Source organism: Pinus tabuliformis, chromosome J (assembly GCF_031772625.1).
Source record: "Pinus tabuliformis cultivar Carrire ecotype Pingquan chromosome J, CPIR1, whole genome shotgun sequence".
Taxonomy (NCBI): domain Eukaryota; kingdom Viridiplantae; phylum Streptophyta; class Pinopsida; order Pinales; family Pinaceae; genus Pinus; species Pinus tabuliformis.
Genome location: NC_142295.1, coordinates 69,875,920 through 69,886,399, shown reverse-complemented (window position 1 = coordinate 69,886,399; position 10,480 = coordinate 69,875,920). Strand labels below are relative to the sequence as shown.

Below are 10,480 nucleotides of genomic sequence, written 5' to 3'. Positions count from 1 at the left end.
AACATTATTTTACAAAATTAAATGGTCAGACAAATATTGTCAAAATGTCGAATATGCAAAAGCTTAAATTTGTAAAATTGAGCATAACTTCAAAAAAAATGAAGTGGTCAGACATATTGTAAAAGTTCAACAATGTTGCCAGTATTTGGACACAAAATTTTCAAGTCTATAAGCCTGAAAGGTTAACTCAACCAGTTGTTGCCTGTGTCAGTGGGCACTTGGCTAGTTCTGTAACAGCAAGCACTCAGTGTTCAGGAAGATGTACACATTGGAGCTTCAGGACACTGGGTTTGTTTCTCTAAATTCCAACACACCAGTGAAGTTAAGCCAATTTAACTAGTCAGGAGATAGTTTACCACTTTATAGCAAAGATGCAGGCATAGTTAAAAATGAAACAATACTTCATTTGCAAAGCAGCAGCACAACTTCTCCAAGCAAGTTGCTAGTTTAGAAACAGAAGGCAGATGACCAAACAGTAAACCTCTAATAGGCTAATACTCCATAAAGTGCTATAAGAGATTCAGAAAATATTATCACAATAGGCACATTACTGCAAAAGTCTAGAGATTCCTAATTGTTCAAAATAGAGGAGCAGTTTATCAAAAGATAACAAATGACTTGAAATGAGTTCTAAAACACATAGCCAGTAGAAAACTTTGAAGGGCAGGAATCCAGACTTAATGAAAAACAAATAATACTGAAATGTCAAAACTAGTTGTCTGCCCAAATCTTTCTCACTTGCATGATATGCATGCAGTGCTCCCAGATATGGACTGTGCATTCAGTACCCTTGAGAGTACAAACAAATGTCCATACCAAAGTAAAAAAAATATCCCTAAATCATTGCATATCAGATGTCCTAATAAGAAATCACCAAGGACAAATTAAATCATCCGATATCCCTGCAATATAACAATTCCTTCATCAACTATGGACGTATAAATTAAGTATAGGTACTCTAATGAATCTTTAAAGTGATGACCATGCAGAAAAGAGAAGCAATTTACAAAATAGCATTACTGAAAGCATGGATAATTGAAGAGGTAATATAAATATATGCTGCATTTGATAAATAAAAAAATGTGGACGAATGTCAATAATTTATCTTTGTTCCAGGGCAGACCCTGCGGACATAAACTCCATGAAACATCATTTATTGGAAACCCTCCATTAATTAAACTGTGATAATATGCACTTGATTCAATCTTTAACTACCTCGGGAGAAAGCTAAGGTAGCTTTCATCATTCTTTACATGAAGGCTTTAACAGACATTAATTTGTAGGTCAGCCAGAAATGTTTCACCGGCATTGTTTTGAATGGCAAACTATTAATATAAGAACTCATTTTACCTTGCAAAAATGAAAAAGGGTTCTCACCAAAAACTGTAGCAAACTTCAATCCAAAATAGTTTGCAAATCCTATGCAGTAACACATGCTGCAGGACGTCCTTGAGACTGTATTTTGAAGACTCCAGAACCTAAAATAAATGACACAAATTTACAACCCTAACTCTGCATTTTAAGCCATGATTTTGGCTATTTCATGATTTTCTTGGTTATTTGTTGCTGCAGTAACCAGCAGTTGTTTCATATGGCTTCTCGCTCTTCTGAAAAATATTGTCTGTACTTTTTATTCATATCCACTCTCAAGATGTTTAATAAAACTTGGATGTCAGTGTTCCACGCACTCAATTATGAAGTTTGGTGTGTTAAGTACTGAAACTTGGAGCATTTGGTGTATTGTGTGGAAGACCTACAAAGTTTCAGTATTTGCAGGTACAAGACAGCCCGAAATCTCACAAATTTGTTGTTAGTCTTCAAAAGGCTAGAATCTAAGCACAACACGGAAAGCACAGAATATAATTGCCCAAAATTAATGGGTAACTTTATCAGGATACAAGACGAGTACCAAGTGCCTTGAGATATAAAACTGGAGCTCAAGCTTGAACATGCAGCGATGGAAGGTCTTCTGGCTTGTGCCCTAGCCAGTGAAGACCTTGACTTAGTCTTTCTCTAGCATGGATGCGAGTTCATGAGATAGACTTCAGTTACGATAAGTTGATTTCCAGTTTACTGGAATGGTCATCAAGTTTGCAAGCGTAGAGTTGGAGCTCCAGTTAGTTGGAGTCTTCTTCAGTTCAACTACAGTATGAGGTGGCAGTAACAAGTTGAGCTAAAACGAGTTAAGACTTCAGTGTTGATTGGAGAGAGGAGGAGTTGAGTTCTCAGTTAACTCGCAATCACAACTAGAGAAAATCAAGGAGGAACTCAAGCTAGTTAAGTGGGACTTGCTCCAGTTAACTAGCAAAGGAAACTTGTGACACTAGTGTGAACTGAAATTCAACTAGGCCACTTGCATGCATCGAATTTTATCTATAAAGAGAAGGACGAAGGCACATAATTGACAGATCATCTTTGTGTGTGGAGTGCGCATAATTGAGGAGCAATTGTGCGCAAGGATTTAGGAGAATCGTGCAAGGAAATCAGAGGCCTAGTGTGCAAGGAACTAGGGCCTCAAGTGCACAAGGATTGTGGAGCAAGAGGATCAGGATTCAAGAGCAGGTCTAGACTATCTTCAGCAGAGATCTATTATGCAGAGCTGAGAATAGTGAGGAGAAGCCTAGTGCTTTCTCAGAGACAGATTGTTGGCTGCAGTAGCAGCATGAATTGTAATAGATCCATTTTCTCAAAGAACAATCAATAAAAGATCACAACAAAGAAAGCAGGTTTTCCCTTTTGGGTTTCCTGGGTAAAACAAGCGTGTCAATTTTGTGTGCATGTGTTTTTATCACAAGTATTTTGTAACGAATAAAATATATATAAATAATGTAAACAATAATAATCATAAATAATGATTAGTTAAACTAGTAATTACGCTGAAGAAGCATGTCTAAATGAGACATGACTCTTCATGAAGAGACACTTGCGTGGTATATAAGCAAGCCTCTCGTTCTCATTGAATTCTCATTCTTATTCATATTTAATAAATAATATTTGTATCCTCATGGATATCTTTATATTCCAAGTCTTCTGGAGTAATTAATTTATAGAAAGAAATTTGTTCGCTTGATTTGGTATCAGAGCAATTCGGTCCTCTAGGTTGCTTAACCAGTGCACAGAGCTCATTCTCCGATCCAAGTCCTTGACCATCAAATTCGTCAAAGTCATTGTCGTTAAAGCGTTTCGCTACCAATTTCTGGAGATTCTCCATACTACTGTTAGGCCTTTGGCCATTTAAAAGACTCAAAAAATAAAAATAAAAATAAATAAAAATTCAATGTTGAGAAACTTTGTACCTTGGTGAAAATTGAATCTGGTTTGAGTTCTTAGTTGCCTTATTTTTCAATAGTTCATCTAAGTAGTTGCAGAGTTTCAAGAAATTCAGCATGGTATCAGAGCAAAATTCTGCATAAATACCAGCACCAGAATTGTTCAGTAAGTGGAGGGCGCAGATCATTCAGAGGGCTTGCGCTAGAGATTCGAAGAGAAGTTTTTTGATAGCAGTATGTCATTCCAAGGACTAAGGGCAAATCACTGTTTAGAGAGAACTTCTAACTTCTGCTCATGGAGGGAGCGGATCTCAGTAGTGTTGGAAGATAATGGGGTGCTAGAATTTGCGCAAAATCAAATAGTTCCACCCGCAGATCCCCAACAGTTGATCCAACATAACAAGAATGACACCAAGGCCAGGAGGATCATTCTTGAGGGGGTCAAAGACCATATTATCCCTCATCTCCATGGGAAGAAGACAACATACGAGATGTGGAAAGTCATCTTGGAGTTGTATCAAGGATCCAATGATGCCAGGAAACTTGCCCTGAAGGACAAGTTAAGAAATCTCTGGATGAGCAAAGGAGAGCCCATCATTACGTACCTTTCCAAGTTCATTCAGGTTCGAGATGAGCTAGTTGGAGTGGGAGAGATTGTAGCAAGCAATGACCTTGTGAGTCTTGCGTTATTGGGACTTCATAAGTCTTGGAGGAATTTCCAAGATGCAGTCAATGGAAGAGAGAACCTTCTCAATGTTGAAATTTTTTAAGTCTATCCGTAAGAAATTTAATATGTATTCTTCTGGTTTATTTCTTCTACTTGTTAAATTCGAACAAGTTATTTAAAACATATAAATAACGAAATAAACACAATACAGTGTCAACATCTACAGATCAACAGCTGAAAGAAAACAAACACACAAGTGACACCGTTATTTTTGGACAATCGTCCCCGGAAAAACCCAATGCGGGAAAACCGGTGTAGCTATTCTGAGGGTTTATTATTATGCAATATTTCCTTGAGTACAACTGGGTGCCAAACTGGCTCACCCGACAGAGAAAAACAATCGGCAGTAATGCCTCTCTATTCGGAAACAGGTATTCAGAAAACTTGTCCCACAAAACCCTCTCCAACAACTCTGAAGCACGGCATCAGCCTCCTGCTACTTTGCATCAACCTCAGAACCCTCTCCGTCAGCCCTCTGACGCACTACGCAGCCTCTGAGGCCCACTGCGTCACTCTTGTTGCCTTCTGCATGGATGACACAGGCCCTCTAGCCTCTGCACTATCTCTGTTGGGCTCTGTGTGGCCTGCTCTGGCTATTGCATCTCGCTCTTTGCCTCTGCGCTGGTCTCTCGACACTATCTCTGCCTCTCTGTCCAATACTCACTGCCCCTCGTTGCTGATCATTGATTCGACTTTGCTTAGCAACCCCACTCTAGCAAATCGAATGACTAATCACTCTGGTGTGTTCTCCAACTGACCCTCAAGCCTCCTCTTATACTTTTCCTATTGGTCCTTCAAAGACCAAGATTACATCTCTAATCAATGGCTAAGATTAGATTTGGCTTGATCCATGACTTTTGGAACCTCTCAGTTTTATATTAATACCCATTAATATCTTATTTTCCTAAGTTTAGACTTAGAAACTCCATTAAAAATATTAATTATTTTAATATCTCCCAAACCGGGTATAATTTGCCCAAACCATTTCTGGGTCTTGGAGATCTTATGTGCTTTAACCTCTCCACCAATTTTCATGGCTAGAGCACATCCGATGCTACCCCAAACCAACACTCCCTCTTAGCAAGGACTGTGCTCTAGTAATATACTCCAAACTGAGCATCACCCTGATTATCCGGCATCGGTACTTGTGTTGATGCTAGGCCTCCCCGCCCAACATCCTCTGCATTGCTGCATCCTGTACTGCCGCCCATGGCCCTGCCATTGCCACTGCTGCATCTGTACAGCAACTCCCTTTGCATCCGTGCTATTGTTGGTCCATCCTCCCAACACTGCATCTGCACTGCAACCCCCTCTCATCATGTTGCATTGTGCTACTGCACTGCGACTCAGTGACTGAGAAGTAAGTAACTGATCCACCCAACTTCTGACATCCCTGTCAGGCTAGAAACACTCCCGATGCTGAAGCTCTCTCTGCCGCTAACAATCTCGCACCGCTGCAAACCTCTTTGTCCCATCCTGCACTGTTGCAACACTCTCCGTGCCTCTTGCACTGTTGCAGCCTGCTAGCCTCGCACTGCCTAGGGACTCCTGCATTGTAGCACTCTCTGTCGCTTCATAAGCATCCGTCTCTACCGACATTCGCCAGTACTACTACTCTCTCTTCGAGGCTCTCGTAGCAAGGTATAATCCAAAAGGTTGGGTGCCTCAAGGATCCTGCCCCTCATCGCCTGTAGTCTTCCTAACTATAGCTCGATGTGTCCCCACCTCTTCTCTAGAAGTACATGAGCACTCATGGCACTCGACCTCCTCTGCCTTCGTTGGCACTGCATTAGAGTCAGATGCCTCTCCATTAGACTTCTTCTTCAGACACCGGTCCGCATAATGACCCAATTCCCCATAGTTGAAGCACTTGACCTTGGAGAGGTCCTTTTTCTTCCTCTTCTCCTGCTTTCCCGCAGATGCTAGAGCTACATCCTCTTACTCTTCCTTCTTGATCCAGACTCCTTTGCTGCTACTTCCTGTCTTGCTCAACTGCCTGATCTCCACTTGGCAAAGAACCGCCCATAATTCTTCCCAATAAAGAAGATCTGCCCTGCCCAGTATGCTCTAGACAAATGTCTTCCACTCCTCGGAGACTGCGTTAAGTGCAGTGCTCACCAACATCTCCTCATCCAGCGTGGCCCCTATGGAAGTCAGTTGGTCCTTGATCTCCTTCAACCTACCAAGGAAGTGATCTATCTGCTCCCCCTTCTGCATCTGGTATGACCGCAGCTGATTCTCAAGTAACATCTTCCTCTGCACGAGAGTATGTTGGTACAATTTCTTCAAGGCGTCCCACATTTCCTTTGTCGTCTCCTTCTCGGCAATATGTTGCACCACATGATCCTTGACCCCATCAAGGATGATGCTTTTCGCCTTCGCCATTGCCTCCTCGTACTTTTCATTATCAATCGGGTCAACTGGGATCGCCATTGTTCTCAAGGCGAAGGCCTTGATGCGATGTCTATCTAGAATGGACAGGATCCTAGCATTCCAGACCACAAAGTTGGACACCTCGTCCAGTCTATCCTAATCCCTCAACCCATTCATAGCCATCTCTCTGCTCTTCTTGTCGACTCCTCCAAGTCTCTCTACTTCCCTCCGGAAGTTCTCTCTTCAACTCCTACTGAGTCTCTCTACTTCCCGCCTAAAAGTTCTTTGCTAGACTCTCTCTGAGTCACAATTTCCCTTTTGGAAATCCTCCTGCCAATCGTCAAGTCATACATCTCCGATCTTCTGTGCACCTGCAACACTGATCTAGATTCCTTGGCTAGAAATCCGCCTCAGTAGCGACTCCCTCTACCTTGGTTTTGCCCTGTTAGGTACTATTCTGCCCACAGTACCCCACCAGCTTCACTCCCGCAAACTGCCCACAGCATCCTATGGCCCAGCAACTAAAGGATTGAGCCTCTAGGCTCTGCGCAATCCCAGCACTAGCAAAAATGCTCCCTCAGCAAACTGCATCAACCCTCCTGGTCTCCTCGTGAGCCTCTTTCTGCCCTCCTCAGCCCCTACGTTGGCCTCTCTCTGGCCCAGACTGATGACGCAGTCCCTCTATGTCAACCCTTCTTCTACTGCTTTCTGCAAGGATCAGCGTCTGTCACTCGGGACAGCTGATTCTGCTGCAAATGCTCTGCTTCAGCTGGTGCCTTCAGCTGTCCTATGATCTGCAACCACGCTCCGATACCATGTTGAAATTTCTAAGTCTATCCGTTAGAAATTTAATCTGTATTCTTCTGGTTTATTTCTTCTACTTGTTAAATTCGAACAAACATATAAATAACGAAATAAACACAATACAGTCTCAACATCTACAGATCAACAGCGGAAAGAAAACAAACACACAATTGACACTATTATTTTTGGACAATCGTCCCCGGAAAAACCCAATGCAGGAAAACCGGTGCAGCTATTCTGAGGGTTTATTATTATGCAGTATTTCCTTGAGTACAACTGGGTGCCAAACCGGCTCACTCGCGAGAGAAAAACAACCGGCAATAATGCCTCTCTATTTGGAAATAGGTATTCAGAAAACCTGTCCCACGAAACCCTCTTTAGCAACTCTGAATCACTGCGTCAGCCTCAGAACCCTCTGTGTCAGCCCTATGAGGCACTGCGCAGCCTCTGGGACCCTCTGCGTCACTCTTGTTTCCTTCTGCGTGGATGACGCAGGTCGTCTAGCCTCTGCATGGCCTGCTCTGGCTATTGTGTCTCACTCTCTGCCTATGCGCTGGTCTCTCGGCACTATCTCTACCTCTCTGTCTAGTACTCACTGCCCCTCGTTGCTGATCAATAATTCGACTTTGCTTAGCAACCCCGCTCTAGCAAATCGAATGACTGTGTAATATCCCTTATCAGGAATATTCCTCAAACACAAGCAAACTCCAACCAGAGATGGACTGGGAGGGCATTTACCAGATATGTCGCCTCTGAAAAGAGGACAAGATCCGGAGGCTACCTAGCCCTTTCCAGACTCTATCTAAGAGTATAGGAGAAACACACAAGTGATATAATAGTCAAAAATGCTCAAAGAGATACAAATAACAATGTTGCAACATATAACAATATAACCATAAGCAGATACTCAAGAAATGCAAAGAGAAATGCTAAGCCATTTTATTATACTGAGTAATAGGATGAGTACAGGAGGTGATCAGAAAGATGGCACCTTGACTTGCTCAAGGCAAGTGAAGAAATACACTCAGAATAGCAAAGGAATGGCCCCTCTCTGAACTGCGTCCAAGCTGCTGGAGAACTGTCGTGCTGCTGCTGCTGCTAGAAATCAAATGAAGATTTGGGGCTGCTCCCCTCCTCAGAAAAGGCTGAAACTCTGGAATCGGACTCTACTCAAGAAACCCAAAAAAGCCCAGAAAGCTTTTCTGAAATGGCCGACCCCCGAAAATCACCCCCTTGGGGTTCGCGTAATCCCTCAATGCTCTGCGCTGCCACTAAATGAAACCCTCCAGGACTCTTCTTGAAACCCCTGCCAAAACTCTCCAATATGCAAGGGTTGATCCCCTGCTCTATCTCTCAGCACAAATCCTCCTGCAAACCCTCAACCCAAACTCCTGCCAGAAAGAACTACGCCCCCCTCTCAGTGCCACGGAGTCCTCCAAAACGCTGATGAAACTGCTGCTGAAATGCTGATGAACTACTTCTGAAATACCAATGGAAATACCTTGCCCGAGCAGGCACTCGAAGTCCCCCGGGGCTAAGGGTGAGATCTCTGAACGGAGACACTCAATGCACTAAACAGTGCTGCAGACTAGCTAAACAGCCAGCGTGCTCTAAGTTGAAATGACTATCACAAATGCTCATAACTGAATGATCAAAATGAGGGGGTTTCTCTCTTCTTTATAGCCTTTGCCTCTCTCAATCCCAAGGCTCACCTTCTCCAACGTAATTCCCCTCTTGCCACGTGTTTCTTCCCTTCTGCACAGTCCCTCCATGTGTCTGTGTGGGCTCCATCTCTGCGTCCCCCTTTGGCCCCCTTGGCTCCCCTTTAAGTCACAACGTTGTGCTACTAGGAAGTGACTTTTATTCTAAAAGTGAGTTATGTCCCCCTTCCTCACTTTTTTATTTATAAATAACTATAGAAAGCAAAAATTGAGCAAAATCGAATATTCCAATTAGCCATGGCTAATTAGGAATATTACAGTCTCCCCCGGCAAAATGTTGCTTGTCCTCAAGCAACTGAAGTGATGGATGCTGCAAGATTTTCTCACTCTCCCAAGTGGCATCCTCATCCGGCAAATTCTTCCACCTCACCAAGAATTCCCGGATCGTCCTGCTTCGTAGCTGCCTCTCCCTGGTATCAATGATAGCCTCCGGCTGCAACACCAAATGCCCCTCATCATCCATGGGTGGTAGCTCATCTGTCACTATCACCTGCTACCCCAATGCCTTCTTCAGGCATGATACATGAAAAACGTTATGAATCTTGCTGCCTTGGGGAAGCGCCAACTCATATGCAACCTGTCCAATCCTTCGTATCACCCTATATGGCCCATAAAAGCAGGGCTTGAGCTTCTCAGCCCCCTTCTGTTTCAATGACCACTGTCGGTATGGTTGTAATCGTAGGTAGACCACGTCCCCTACCTCAAACTGTCTCTCCACCTGACCCCTGTCGGCATACAGCTTCTGCTGGTTCTGCACTGTAGCCATGTTATCCTTGAGAGCTCGAAGGATGTCCTGACTCTCTTGGATCCAAATCTTGGCTCTAGAAGCCTTGCTATCACCAAACATCACGTCAGCAAAAGATAAAGGATGATACCCATATAAGGCATAGAATGGTGACATACCAATGGACATGTGATGAGAAGTGTTGTAGCAGTACTCCCCTAGATGCAACCACTTCATCCATGCTCGCTGCTGCCCACTGACATAGTTACGCAAGTAGCTCTCCAGCCACTTGTTAACTCTCTCTGTCTGTCCGTCCATCTGTGGGTGATAACTGGTACTCGGTGTCAACTCCGTCCCCACCAACCAAAAAAGCTCTTGCCAAAACCCGCCCATGAAACAGTTGTCCCTATCACTGACGACGGTCTTAGGAAGACCATGTAGCCTGATGATCTCTCTGAAGAACAGCTCGGCCACCTGCGCTGCTGTATAGTGTGCGGATATGGCAAAAAAATGTGCGTACTTCGTCAGTCGATCAACGACGACAAAGATACAATCCTTGCCCTGTACCATGGGCAACTTTGTAATGAAGTCCATCGAAATACTCTCCCACTTCCCCTCCGGAATGGGAAGAGGCTGCAATAATCCTACAGGATGGCTCATCTCTCCTTTGTTCCTATGGCAAACATCGCACTCCCGGATATGCTGGAGTACATCCTCCTTGAGGCCCTTCCATGAGAACCTCTCTGATGGCCCTATAGGTTTTGGTAAGCCCCTGATGGCCTGCCAATGGTGAATCATGTGATGCCTGTAGTATCTTCTTCTTGAGCTGAAACCCCTCAGTCAAGAAAATCCGGTCCCTGTA

General features: G+C 43.7%; 1 protein-coding gene across 1 annotated transcript in view; it reads right to left on the bottom strand.

Annotated features, from left to right (window-relative positions):
• Window positions 1-495: 495 nt before the first annotated feature.
• The window catches only part of YCF37 (homolog of Synechocystis YCF37), a 29,983-nt gene continuing 19,998 nt past the window's right edge, over window positions 496-10,480 (bottom strand). Inside the window, exon 2 of the mRNA XM_089377140.1 lies at window positions 496-902. The gene's annotated coding sequence lies outside the window, so the exon portion shown is untranslated. The remainder of the gene's footprint in view (window positions 903-10,480) is intronic.